Source organism: Thermobia domestica, chromosome 6, assembly GCF_964235325.1.
Source record: "Thermobia domestica chromosome 6, izTheDome1.hap1.1, whole genome shotgun sequence".
Lineage (NCBI taxonomy): Eukaryota > Metazoa > Arthropoda > Insecta > Zygentoma > Lepismatidae > Thermobia > Thermobia domestica.
In genome coordinates this window covers 264,332,298-264,347,297 of record NC_137459.1, presented here as the reverse complement: position 1 = coordinate 264,347,297, position 15,000 = coordinate 264,332,298, and the positions used below count along the sequence as shown (strand labels likewise).

General features: G+C 40.3%; 1 pseudogene; it reads left to right on the top strand.

Annotated features, from left to right (window-relative positions):
* Positions 1–910: 910 nt before the first annotated feature.
* Positions 911–1,893, top strand: LOC145688737 (large subunit ribosomal RNA; annotated as a pseudogene).
* The last annotated feature ends 13,107 nt before the right edge of the window (positions 1,894–15,000 follow it).

The following is a 15,000-nucleotide window of genomic DNA, read 5'->3' as shown; positions in this document are numbered from 1 at the left end:
CAGAGACGAAAACCCGCAAAGTGAGCAGGTGGCAAGCGGAATGGGATGATTCCGAAAAGGGGAAGGAGGACCCATGACGTTCTCCCGGATATGGCTGAAAGGCTGCAAATGGGGTATTTGCACGCAGGGAAAGGTCTAGTACACTTTGTAACAGGGCACGGCCCGTATAATGCTAAGCTCCACTCTCCGTGCTTAACTAGAGTGCCACATTGTGACTGTGGGGACGCTCCTGGCTCAACTAAACACACTGTCCTCGATTGCGCGCTTCTTGAGAAGGTTCACCAGGCTGAGCAAGCAACGTTGCCGCATATACCGCTAAGGCATGAACTGCATACTAAAGCCTATGCGGCGATCTGTTTAGGCTCACCACCGTAGTGTCTAACTTTTATAAAGAAATATACTGCGAGATTCTGAGACAGAGGCGTGGGGTACTCCCACAGGAACATAATGGAATTGACGAACGTCTGCAGTAGGAGTGAACCCTTAGTGTAAATATCGTGTACCAACGAACTCCAACTCGAAGGGATCCGGATGACGAGCTCCAATTCACAGGAGGACAATTGACAAGGAATGAATGCATGCCGCTGAGGGAAGGACTTCGAGTCTTCTTTCTCCCCCAACCCTGCCAGGAAACGAAGGATTCTCATGGGTCTCCCGCTAGCAGGACCGCATCCACCAGTAGGTTAACTATTAGGCACTCAGGACTTCCGTCTGGTCGCGCAGTGAGAGTATCCCACTCCCTCAGAGAATGGGGGTTACACACTTAGGTGCCAAGATTAAGGGACAACTCCTGGCGGTGCACTTGTGTACGAAGACTTAAATACAAGCACGAGCAACCACGTGCGGGGTGCAACACTTTGGAGCGGTACCCGTCCATCAAATAAACGGAACGGTCGCGGGCATGCTCTCCATGCATGCAATTAAGCGAGGATTACTAAACCACTAGCATCAACCTGTCCCTATCTACTATCTAGCGAAACCACAGCCAAGAGAACGGGCTTGGAAAAAAATAGTTGGGAAAAAAGACTCTGTTGAGCTTGACTCTAGTCTGATACTGTGAGGAGACATGAGAGATGCAGCGGAAGTGGGAGACTCTTTACGGGGTTGCCGGTGAAATACCACGACTTTCATCGTTTCCTTACTTACTCGGTGAGGCGTAGCGCTTGCATTGTTCTTCGTGTTTGGCGTACGGTATTCCTGAACCAAGTCCGGCAAGTTTCTTTTCTCGCACGATCCGAGTCGAGGAAACTATCACGAGGGGAATTTGACTGAGGCAGTAAATCTGTCAAAGCATAACGCAGAAATCCTAACGCCAGCTCAGCGAAGACAAACCTCGCGTAGAGCAAAAGGGCAAAAGCTCGCTTGATCCCGATGTTCAGTAAGCACAGGGACTGCGATAGCACGGTCTATCGATCCTTTTGGCTTGGAGAGTCTCCAACGAGAGGTGTCAGAAAAGTTACAGCCAGGGATTACTGGCTTGTGCTGGCCAAGCGTTCATAGCGACGTCGCGTCTTGATCCTTTGATATCGACTCTTTCCAGCATTGCGAAACAGACTACGCCAAGCGTTGGATTGTTCACAAACTAAGAGGGAAAGTGAGCTGAGTTTAAACCGTCGTGAGACAGGTTAGTTTTACCCTACTGATGCGCGATCGTTGTCATAGTAATCCTGCTCAGTACGTGATAGTAGTAGAAAATGGATTGATCTGGAACATACTATGCCATACTGGAACATATTAGGCCAACTCAGGAGCCACTGGGAAATCGAGCACCTTGAACTGTGAAACCAAGGTCTTTTACGACCTCCATTTTAAGGGTGTATTTGTTCCCTTTTATGAGCACTTTTTAGGGAGCGTACTCGTTCTCTTTTATGAGCACTTTTTAGGGGTGAACTCGTTCCCTTTTATGAGCATATTTTCTAACCCCTATTTTAATTACGAACACATAGCAGAGCAGATAACACATAAGACTCGTTCCACCACTATTTGAACATAGCACAGCTAATAAGAGTATGGCTCATTTTTCAACTATTATTTTATCATAACACAGACTACGAAACATAGCGAAGATTAAACATAGTTCATTTTAGGGGTGTACTCATTCCCTTTTATGATCACTTTTCAACCCTATTTTAACAAAGCAGATAATACATAAGACTACGTACTTTTTCACCCCTTATTTTACCATAGCAGAGAATGCATGGAGACTACGAAACAGCAGGGGTGTACTCATTCCAGAAATAGCAGACAATGAGCGCATTATAGCAAAGACTACCAACATTAACACTTCGTTCCCTTTTATGAGCCCATTTTAGGTGTATATTCCTTCTCTTTTATGAACACTTTTTTCAACCCCTATCTTCCAACGGTCTATTTAACATAGCACATATTACATAAGACTAAGGGGGTGTATTCATTCCCTTTTATCAGCATTTAAATTGCACCGAGACTAAGAACGCAATACTCCTATGTAACATAGCAGTTGGCATATTTTTCCAGCCCTATTTAAACATAGTCCATTTTAGCGGGGTGGACTCTTTCTCTTTTACGAGCATATTTTCCATCCTCTATTTTAACATAACGAACATAGCATCGTTTCCAATCCCTATTTTAACATAGCAGGTGTGTATTCATTTCCTTTTATGAGCATTTTTCAACCCCTGTTTTTAACTATTAACAGCAGAAATGACACAGAGACTACGAACACACAACTATGTAACATAGCAAAGACTACTAAGACAATAATGAGGGTGTACTCGTTAACTTAGCACATAGCAGAAGTGTATTCATTCCACTCCTATTTTAACATACCACTGATTTCGTTCCCAACCCTTAATTTAACATAGCGGAAATGACACAAGCATGTCCCCAAACTACTGACCATCGAGAACAGAGGTCAAACTCTTAAACGGAGCAACGTATTGAGGTGGTGTTTCCAAATCTAGTAATTGGTCACCAACAACTACAAGTTCCAAAATAATGACCATCGAAATCAAAGGTCAAAATACTTAAAACCTAATACCTCGAAAACGGAGCCGCACATTGAGGTGGTATTTCCACATTTAGTAATAGGTCATCAAAGACCACATGTCGCAAAAGTGTTGACCATCGTAGTCAAAGGTCAAAATACTTAAAACATAATAACTCGAAAATGGATCCGCATATTGAGGTGCTGTTTGCACATTTAGTAATTGGTCACCAACTACTACAAGTTCCAAAATAATGACCATCGAGGTCAAAGGTCAAAATACTTAAAACCTAATAATTCGAAAACGGAGCCACATATTGAGATGGTCTTTCCACATTTAGTAATTGGTCATCAACTACTACAAGTTTCAAAAATAATGACTATCGAGGTCAAAGGTCAATCTCGTAAACGAAGTCACATATTGAGATGACGTTTCCTCGTTTAGTAAATTTGTGTTATCTATTCAATTTTGTACCAAACAGAAAAAAAGTGAAGAAGGAATAAATTTGAGTGGCTTATTTACTTTTGTATTAATGAGAAAGAAATCAAAGAAACACAATTTTAACTAGCGCAGAATTTCTGTACCTTTTTGAGCTATTCAAATAAGCAAAAATTAATTTGGATGGACTAACAAGAAAGAAAGCAAAGATATGCCATATTAACTAGCTGAGAATTTTATATCACCTTTTATTATTTAAACAAAACGAAGGGCTAAATTTGAGAAAGCGAACATGGGCCATTTTACTCAAATTTGGATGGAATATTTAGCTTTGTATGAACCAGAAAAAAAGTGAAGAAGGTTCATTTTAACTAGTTCAATATTTCTATACAATTTTGTACTACCCAAATAAACGAAATTTTTTTGTACCAATCAGAAGAAAATCAAAGAAGGATCATTTTAACTAGCTCAGCATTTTATACCTTTTTGTGCTATTCAAGTAACAGAGGGAAAAAATTTCAGTGGTCTATTTTACTTTTGTACCAACCAGAAGAAAAGCAAAGTTATGCCATTTTAACTATTTACACAAACGAAAAGATAAATTTGAATGACCCATACAATTTTGTACCAACGAAAAATGCCATTTTATCTAGCTCAGAATTTTATACCATTTTGTACTACTCCAATAAACGAAGGAATAGAGTATTTAGCTTTATACCAACCAGGAAAAAGAAGTAAAGATTAGGTGGATTATTTTCTTCTGTACCAACTGGAAAAGAGAAGAAGAGCTACTTTAACTAGCTTGTAATTTTATACCATTATGTACTGTTTAAACCCTTTTAACTAGCTCAGAATTTATGTAACTTTTGAACTACTGAAATGTTCTATTTTTGTATCAATCAGAAAAAGCGAAAAAAATACCATTTTAACAAGCTCAGAATTTATATATATTTTGTACTAATCAAATATACGAAAGAATAAATTTAAGTGACCTATTCAATTTTGTGCCAATGAGAAATGCTATTTTAACTAGCTCAGAATTTTACTACTCAAATAAACAATGGAGTATTTAGTTTTATACCACCGAGAAAAACAAGTAAATTGTACCATTTTGGAGTATTCAATTAAACAAAGGACTTATAATGTGTGTCAACTCTAAAAAGGGCCATCTTAACTAGCTGAGTATTTTATACAATTCTGTATTATTTCAACAAACAAAAGGAAAAAGCAAAAAAGGACAATTTTAAACTAGTCTTATAACCGAAGGCATAAATATGAGTGAGACCAGAGAAAAAACCGAAGAAGGTCCATTTTAACTAGTTCAATATTTCTGTACAATTTTGTACTACAGAAATAAACGAAAGAAGGGCCATTTTATACTTTTTGTACCATTAAATAAATGAGGATAACTTGAGTAATCTAAGTTTTTGTACTCCTTCGAAGAAAAGTAAAGATGATACATTTTAGCTAGCTCAGCTTTTTCATACCTAATGTTGCCATTTAAATATGGGTGTTCTAACCATTTATAACATGCTTAGATTTTTATGCCTTTTTGTAATATGTATACCAAACAGAGAAAAAAGCTACACAAATAAACAAAGGAATAAATTTGTAATAACCACAAAAGGCAAAGAAAGACCATTTGAGTGGCCTATTGAATTTTTATACCAACGAGAAATCTCATTTCCAGGCCATGTTTTACTATTTAAACAAACGAAGGGATAAATTTGAGAAAGCGAACATGGACTCAGAATTTTATATCATTTTGTAATACTCAAATTTGAATGGATTATTTATTTTTATACCAAGCAGAAAAAGGAAACAAAGGTATAAATTTGTACTGACCAGAAAAGCGAAAACATTTTTTAAAAAATCATTTTAACTGGCTTAGAATTTTATACCTTTTTGTAATATTTGTACCAAACAGAAAAAGGCGAGGAAATACCACTTAACTAAATAATAATTTTTGTGCTAACCAAAAAAAGGAAGAAAGACCATTTTAAATAGCTCAGCATATTATAACTTTTTGTGCTTTTGGTCTACCCAATTTCTTGACCGTGTTGTACTATTTAAACAAACAAAGGAATAAATTTGTGAGACCTATTCACTTTTGCAACAAGCAGAAAAAAGAAAGAACTAACATTTTGTACTAATCAAATTTGGGTGGCCTATTTAGTATTGTCGATTCTTTAACTAGCTCAAACAAACGAAATAATAAATTTCAGTGGCTTAAGCAAAGAAGTTTAATTTATACCTTTTTGTGCTATTAAATTTGATTGACCTATTCAATTTTGTACCGAGTAGAAAAAAATGAAGAATGAATAAATTTTCTCGGCAATTAAAAAAGCAGAGAAGGTATATTTATGTACATTTTGTACTACTCAAATCCTACTTTCTGTACCAACCAGAGAAAAACAAAGAAAGGCCATATTCTGCTATTCAAACAAACGAAGGAATAATCTCAGAATTTCTATACCTTTTTGTGCTATTCAAATAAACGAAAAAACGAAGAAGGATAATTTTATATATTTTCGTACTAATCAAATTTGTGTAACCTATTCACTTTTATAGCAAGCAGAAAAAGCCCCTTTTAGTTTTGTACCAACCACGAAAAAAGGGAAAAGGCCCATTATAACAAGCTCGGTATTTTTATACCATTTTGTATTACTCTAATAAATTTGGGTTGAAAAATGAGCCATAGTCTTATTAGCTGTGCTATGTTCAAATAGGGGTGGAACGAGTCTTATGTATTATCTGCTCTGCTATGTGTTCGTAATTAAAATAAAGGTTGGAAATTATGCTCATAAAAGGGAACGAGTTCACCCCTAAAAAGTGCTCATAAAAGAGAACGAATACACCCCCTAAAAAGTGTTCATAAAAGGGAACAAAGACACCCCTAAAATGGAGGTCGTAAAAGACCGTGGTTTCACGGTTCAAGGTGCCCGATTTCACAGGGGTTCCTGAGTTGGCCTAATATGTTCTAGTATGGCATAGTATGTTCCAGATCGATCCATTTTCTACTACTCGAGAGGAGCCGCAGGTTCGGACAATTGGTTCATACACTCGGTCGAGCGGCCGGTAATGTGACGCTACCATCCGCTGGATTATACCTGAACGCCTCTAAGGTAGAATCCGATCTAGGCAAATCAACGGTATCTGGAGTCCGTCATTTGAAAGTGTATTTACTACGCGAAGCGTAGGGGTAGGCTCGTCCTACTTTACAAGACTCACGGTTTGCAGCAGATGTATTGTAAGGACAATATTGGTCCTTCGAATCTCTGCCGTGAGTTACACCAGGAACATGTTCAATCTTGGGACGTGAAAATCTCTGTAAACGATTTCGCTATTTTTATGTCGCTAATTAACCACCCTGGGTGGTAATGGGAGATTAATTGGACTTTAAGGTAGAACTATTACCTAAGCGACCACGAAACTATGGATTCGATACTAATATCAGTTCTTTTCTAGCACTCTTGATATGTATCCCCACAGTACTCTTTTCCAGATTGTAAGAAATATTGTTAAAAATTGTTCTAGACATATTAGACTTATGTTGAAACACACACATTCATCCACTTTATATATATATGTATATATATATATATACAGAGGGAGCAAGCGAGAGAGAGAGAGTGACCCACGCATCACCACTGCCACATTGCAAAAACATATCAGGAATTGGAATGAAAATATATGTAAAGACTTTCTGCTGTGGCATGCCTCATAAGGACAATTCCAGTCTGCTCACGTGACCTTTGGTGTTCATGAATTTTTTTGCGAGCGTTCCGACTTTGGATTCTCTGTTTATACCCTCTTTTCATGCCTCGGATAATTTTTCGAGAACATCAATGACATGCTGTAATACGAATGTTGAGAAGTAACCTCTATGACAAATAGCTGCAAATAAATACACTACATAATTTATTTATTGCTATTAAACGATTTTCTTAATTTGTATTTAACATTCTGATAAATAATACCGACGTACTGTGAAAATCTCAGATGTTATATTTTAACCATAATAATTACTATACAAAGATTATGTTATATATATATATATATATATATATATATATATATATATATATATATATATATATATACATCCTCGCGGCATTGTCAAGGCTCTATATTGGTATTTTACATTTAAAATTGCAACCGGATGTTCCCTGCTGCCGTATACGGTTGTCCGATCATCACCCTTGTTCTTCGCGCGCACAGTCATTCGAGGAACTGAAAACGTACTCTGTACACAAATAGTTTATGGTTGTGAACTCAAAAAGCCTGGTACTTCTACTTGTCAAGGTAAAAAGTAGGGGAAAAGGATGTGTAGAATGTAAAGAGGGTGCAACAGTGACTGATACTTGTAAGCAAGGATGTTATAAATACAGGATCTGCCCATATGTATCTTCATCCTATTAAGTAGATGAAGCCGAAAAGCAACCGAGCACCGGCACGTCTGATTGGCTACTTTCGTTTCCGCCATGATTGTTGGCTCAAAACATTGCGATCCTATTGGGCGGAGTGGGCAGAGTAGGGGTGGCGAATCTGTGACGTATGGCTTCAAGATTTTGTTGAAAGGGCACATCCTCTATTTTATAAGATCTTTGTTTGTAAGAAACATATTCATTTGTAGTTCGTGCACATTCCGCCTGTAGCGCTACTGTGGCACAACGTATATTAAAATTGTATAACTCTTCTATACCGCTTGTAGGTCTATTGGCGTAAGTCACGACCGAAACTATGTTGTCAGCTCTGACTGCGATAACGCACTGCTGTGCTGCTTTTTTTCTTTTCTTTTTTGTCATTTGTGAGACGCCAAACATGTTGTTTTTGCTTGTTGCACGCGCTGAACGGGTTCCTGCGGTGCGAAGTATTTAAGATGTTGACTACATATTCTTGTTTACGATAGAAATAAGATAAGTACTTTGAATTATGATACAGTTTTAAATTAGTTAACTGTTGAAAAAATACGAAAATAAAGCTGTACTTGTAAATGTGTATTAGTTGAGGACGTAGATACTGACAGTGTTGATTACAGATTTTCTCCTGGAAGAATTTCATTACACTAGAGGTGAAAAGCAGACGTCCATTATGAGAGCCCGCCCCCTCCTTTTCAGACTTAATCGGAAATGGTCTCAATCGTTTGTACAGAAATATCCAGGCGAAATTTTTGTTTGTACATAACTAGGGGCGCCGCCAGAACGAAAACAAAGTGGAGTCTGTCTAAATGGTGGCCCCCCACCATGTCCAATTCAATCACAAATGGTAGCAATCGTTTGTACATTTAAAATCGTTGTACATCGTTTGTAAGTACTGGCGGCGAATTTATACATGTCCATTACTGGGGTGTTTAAAAATTACAATATAGATGAAACTAACTTTACAATAGTAACGAATAAATTATATTGTTTTCCAGATTGGAAAATGGAAATTATTAATGTTTTAATGATACTATTCAATGCGCACATGTGTATTGGAATAGTAAGTAAGAATTAAGTAACAAATGAACAACTTGGGATTACGGTGACAGAGTATTCATTTGCTGCGCACAATGCGTGTACAAAAATTTCATGCGGCAATGTGGAGAATCTACGAGTGTTAATATTTAGAAAATATTAGTAAAGGAATGCAAAACAATGAGATTTTGTTTCAAAATAAGATTAGAGATTTGATTTCTTGTGCATGTCAATATGTAAATTTTTCAGTACACTTCCAACATTCAGTTCGATAAAGAAGATATATCTTCTCGTGGATTTTAGGATTAAGTTCCATAGGATCATCAATCATCATTTAATTTTGTTCAACAACAGAAATTAAAAAAAAAATCGAATTGTGCACTGGAAGGACATGATGAAATTTTAACATTTGAAATTGAAAGGTTAAAGAAAAAACATGAAGAATGAAATTTGAATAGTGAAAAATGGAAGTGTTAAAATATTTTAGCACACTATAAAATTAAACTTGAGTTCGCTTTTTGTAAATTGCAACATTCACAACAGTAGTTGTTATCTAAATTTCTAATGCACGAAAGCCAACAAAACATATTGGAAATGAGGGCCGCGGTGGTTCAGGGACAAAGTGTTCTCCTCTGGTTCGTGTGATCAATGGTTCGATCCCAGTTCTCGCCAAGTGAAGTTCGTGGTGAAAAAACGTGTGCGTTAGTTTCCTTGGTGTTCTCCCATTTTCTTCCACTTCCTTCATTCCACCACTTCATTCATTTCTCATCATTACCGTCTTCTTTATTCTAAATACCGTAATCGTGGGAAATGATTAATAATATGATGACTGAGGGTCCACCTCATATAAGTAATAATCGCGGATTACAATCTTTGGATGGTCATATTATTTTGAACATCGCTGTTTATAAGAGCGACATAGATTTATTTTACAAATTATGACCAGCGTATTTAATTAAATTTAATTTCGATACGAATAATATCGATCATTTGTTAAAAATAGCAATTGTGTATGAAAATAGTACTTCGAAAAAGTAGGAAGTAAAATAATTAGCATTCTTGCCACGAACTAGAAGGTGGTGGTATGATTTACCGAAAATTGAATATTTGTCAGAACGAAAAATCTACAATATTGACTAAGATTTATCTCTGAAAGTAATTATTGCATTTTTGTTACTCATCGACAATAAATGACTGAACAGTCATTGTCTTCATAACATTGTATATTTAAGAAAACACTAAAAAGTCGCATCGTACTTCCAGAAAAAAAGGAGAATTTTATATTTGAATATACGGATTCCGGTATTTTGCATTCATCAAAATTTTCAGGTTTCGATTGATTGATTGAAAGGGATTATATGGGCGCGTCGACATCGAGGTCTTTGCACCCTTCTCTGACAGGAAAAATGAAGTACCCAAGAACAAAAAAAGCATAGTATCACAGATATAATAAAGTAAAAGCAAAGTCTGGAGTACGTAAAAGTGTTCGGTCATTTGTGAATTAAAATGTCATAGCATTCAAGAAATGTGCAAACTCGATACACAAACACGAGGACGGGTTAGTACACAACAGCATGTTAATCTTCTCTGCCGGGGCAGCTCGGCAATAGGTGCACACACGTGGGGCAGCCCATAATTAGTAATGGATATGACAGTGCAGTAAAGAAGATAAAAGCAAGGAAATGCTATGACAAGCTTAAAAACACCATGAGAAAACACAAACGGTAGATAAAAGCAGAAATAAATTAATTAAAAGACATGTGAGAAATGCACTCACAAATCACGCAAGACGTGCAAACGCTGCAAGTACGTGAAAACTCGCTGGTTCATCTGGACATCGTCTCCAAGCAAGGTAGACAGATCAGCTGGTAAGCCAAGGCGGGCTCGCTCAGGAGCAAGAGGAAAACATTCCACAAGAAGGTGGCGGATGGTCAGGAATGCACTACAAGGGTGCAGGAAGGCGGGTTCTGACGACGTAACAGGTAGCCATGGGTCAGATATCTGTGCCTGATACGTAATCGTGCCAATCGTCGTTCTTCCAGTCTTGAAGGACGAGAACTCGTGGCCCAAACACCAAGTCCCGGCTTGACAGCATGCAATTTATTCTGAAGTTGCTCATCCCAGTTTGTCTGCCAGCGCTGAAGGAGAAGACGGTTGATTACAGGGCGATTATCAGAGCTGGGGAGCGGTGACGGATACTCAGGTCATGTAACGGCAGCTTCTTTGGCAACACGGTCAGCACGCTCGTTCCCTGGAATACCAGCATGGCCAGGCACCCAACAAAATTGGACATCGCAACCTGCAAGTCATAAGGAATTGCAAGAGAGTAGACTGCTGAACTATAGGGTGCACAGTTGACACATCCGTGAGACTATGTAAAGCGCTGCTGGAGTCAGAGCACAGGAGAACATGTCGGAGATGGCGTCGACGAATATAATGCAGAGACTCCAGAATAGCAACCAATTCAGCAGTGAACACAGTGGAAGTAGGATGGAGCTTCAAGCCAGCGCTATGATCATCCGTGACGAAGGCGCAGCCAACAAAATCTTCATGCTTCGAATCATCCGTGTAGAAGACAGCGTAGGTACGATACGCATCCAGAAAAGAGAAGAACTCCTGACCAAATTGTTGATTGCTGGTAACAGACTTCTTAAATTGCGTTAGATGAAAGCTGACAACTGGTGGAAGAGCTGTCCATGGAGGAATGGGCAGGAGGCCTAATGAATAGATGGCAGACATATCGAAGCCAAGAAAAGCCCCAAGGTCTCTAACACGAATGCCAAAAGGCCGGGTAGCAGTAGGTCGTGCTTGATATGTCGTAGCGAGCACCAGCCTCAAGGGCAAAGGCCGAAGGATGGTCAGGTACGGCACGGATATGAATGTAATAGCGCAGGAGCAGGCAGTCCCGACGGTGGGAAAGAGATGGTTCATGAGCCTCGACATAGAGACTAGGAATAGGGCTAGTTCGGAAAGCTCCAAGCGCCAAACGAAGGCCAAGATGATGAACAGAATCCAGATGACGTAGGATGGAAGGTCGAGCAGAACCATATGCAACACAGCCATAATCCAATTGGGAGCGGATGAGGCTACGATATAGTCGCAACATCACCACACGGTAAGCACCCCACGGAAGATGGGACACTAAACGTAGTAAGTTCATGGAGCGGAGACAGCGGTACTTCAGGTCTCGAACGTGAACAGCCCAGGTAAGTCGTCGGTCAAACTCCAAGCCCAGAAAACGAACATGATCCGCATAGGACAATCGAGAACAGCCAAGGAACAGCTCAGGATCATAGGCACAGTGACGAAGGCGACAAAAATGTACGCAGTGTGTTTTGGTGAGAGAAAAGCTGAAACCAGTAGTGGTAGATCATCGGTGAAGGCGGTTGAGCGCTAACTGCAACTGGCGAGTAACTGTACGGAGATCACGTGAGCGACAGTAGATAGTAAAGTCTCCACATAAAGCAACCCATGAACACAAGGGGAGAGCTGCGACGTCAAACTGTTCACTGCAACAGCAAACAATGTGACACTCAACACACTACCCTGTGGAACTCCATTCTGTTGTGGAAACGGAGCAGAGAGAGTAGCTCCAAGCTTGACTCTAAAAGAACGTTGTTGGAGAAAATTCTGGATGAAGAGAGGCAAGTGGCCACGTAAGCCCCAGAGATGGAGTTGCCGCAAAATGCCATATCGCCAAGCGGTGTCAAAGGCCTTTTCAAGGTCAAAGATGGCTATTAGATGTTCTTGATGACGAAATGCATCCTGAATAGTACTTTCAAGATGCGCCAAATGATCAGTAGTGGAACGGAAGCGCCAAAAGCCGCACTGAAGATTGGAAATTAGGTCATGGTGTTCAAGAAACCAGACTAAGCGGGTATTGATTATCTTCTCCAAAAGTTTACACAAAGAGCTAATCAAGGCGATCCGGCGGTAGCTTCCACTGAACGTACAATCCCATCTGGCATCAAAATAGGAATAATGTATGCTTCACGCCAGGCATCAGGGAAGGAGTCTTCAGGCCAGATGGGATTGTACAGGTCAAGATGATGTTGCTTGCCATCGTCAGGCAGGTGCCTGAGCATAGCATAACAGATGCCATCAGGACCAGGTGCCGTGTTCTACGTAGAATCCAAAAAAGCAGCAAGTTCAGCAGTAGTAAAAGGCAGATTATAAGCTTCAGCGGTTGCAGAGCGGAACTGAAGTGGCGTACGTTCGGTGCGTTGTTTATAAGTGAGGAATCCAGCTGAGTAGTGAGTAGAACTGGATACATCCGCAAATTGACGACCTAATGCAGCAGTAATTCTGTCCTGATCAGTGACCATTACACCATTGATAATAAGGGATGGAACCGTAACGGAGGAAACATGTCCCTGTAAACGGCGAATTTGCGACCAGACCGCTGTCATGGAGCTGCCAGCAGTAAGAGAAGAAACATAAGTGCGCCAGCTATGACGCTTAGCTTGCTTAATCAGATAGCGGGCTCGAGCACGAAGAAGACGAAATTGAGCCAAATTATCAGCTGTAGGAGCACGATGAAAAGTACGTAGTGCTCGACGTCGGGCCAGAATAGCGTCACGAATCTCCTCAGACCACCAGGGAACGGTGCGTTTACACCGGGAACCAGCATAGATAGGAATAGAGTCGTGTGCAGCTGCCAGGATACTCTGCTGAAAGGCCTCACAATGACCATCAACAGTAAAACGAGGTTCTAAAGTTAAATGAAAAGTAGCGGAAAAATGATCCCAGTCTGCTCGACGTAGATTATATGCAGTGAACGGAGCAGAATGGATGAGCGGAAGACCATGCATAAGAATAGGAAAGTGGTCACTGTCACAGAGATCATCATTCACGCGCCAAGTAAGATGGGCACCAAGTTGAGGACTGCAAATGAAGAGGTCCAAATAAGAGTGGGTACCAGTAGCAGAATGTGTGGGACTGCCATCATTGAGGAGTAATGAGTTTGTGTTGCCAAGAAAAGTGGCAATCTCTTGACCTCGCGGCTCAGTACGAGGAGAGCCCCATAGTGCATGGTAGGTGTTAAAGTCACCCACAAACAGAAATGGGGATGGAAGCTGTCGGGCAATCTGTTCAAGATCGACAGCAGTAAATACGTCATGACGCGTAAGGTAGATACAACAAAAAGTAACAGGTCGACTTAAGAAGACACGAACAGCTATAAGCTGGAAAGCACTATTCACATGGAAGAGAGCAGAATGGTAAGCATCGGTGACCCCGATTGCCACACCACCTGCTGCACGACCTGCAGTAAGCTGATCATGACGATATACAGTGTAATCAGAGAGAACTGAGTTGCCAGTAGAGGTAAAATGCGTTTCCTAAAGACAGAATATGGTAGGATGAAACAATGTCAATAACTGCTTAAATTCCTCGTAGTGAGTGGAATAGCCATTTAAATTCCATTGAAGAAGAGACATGTTAAACGAGCATCGAGAACAAGAAGCGAGGTACTGCGCTTGCCTTTTTCACGGCCTTCCACAAGGGTAAAATTATCGAGATCCTCCGCCACCATACCATCCATAAGAGACTCTTCATCACTAGGTGGACTACGTGACGTGTGCTTCTGTTTCTTCGCTTCAGGTGGGCTAGAAGACTGGGTGCGTGAAGATTTCTTCGATGCCTTGGTAGAAGAAGCTGTGGAGGAGGGAGAGGCAGCCTTGAAAGCTTGAGCCTGGAGCTGTTTTTTTTCCGTTACTTCTTCGTGAGAAGTTTGGTAAAAGGCTGGCTGTTTGACTGCTTCAAAAACTGGGTTATGGAGTGATTAGAGGCAGACGAGATAGAGCCAGCTTCCGGAGCGGCAGGACGCTGAGAAGCAGGAATGGGCTTAACGATTCGTGGAGGCGAATGATCATTCAATGGAAGCTTAGGCTGCGAAGCGGATGATGATCGGTGCTTCGTGCGGGATAGTCCTGGGTTCACAGAAGAAGCAGTGGTACGGGACGCCTTGGAAGAGACTGGCGAACTGGGAACCTCAACGTCAGTCTGTGTAGCAGAATTGACTGTCTCAGTACCCTGTGATCTGCTGGTCTTTAGAAGGGAAGAGAAACTGGTGCCGAAGGTAACTTTTGGCTGTAGCCTTCGTTTAGCCTCAGCTGCGGAGATCTTCTCGATTACCA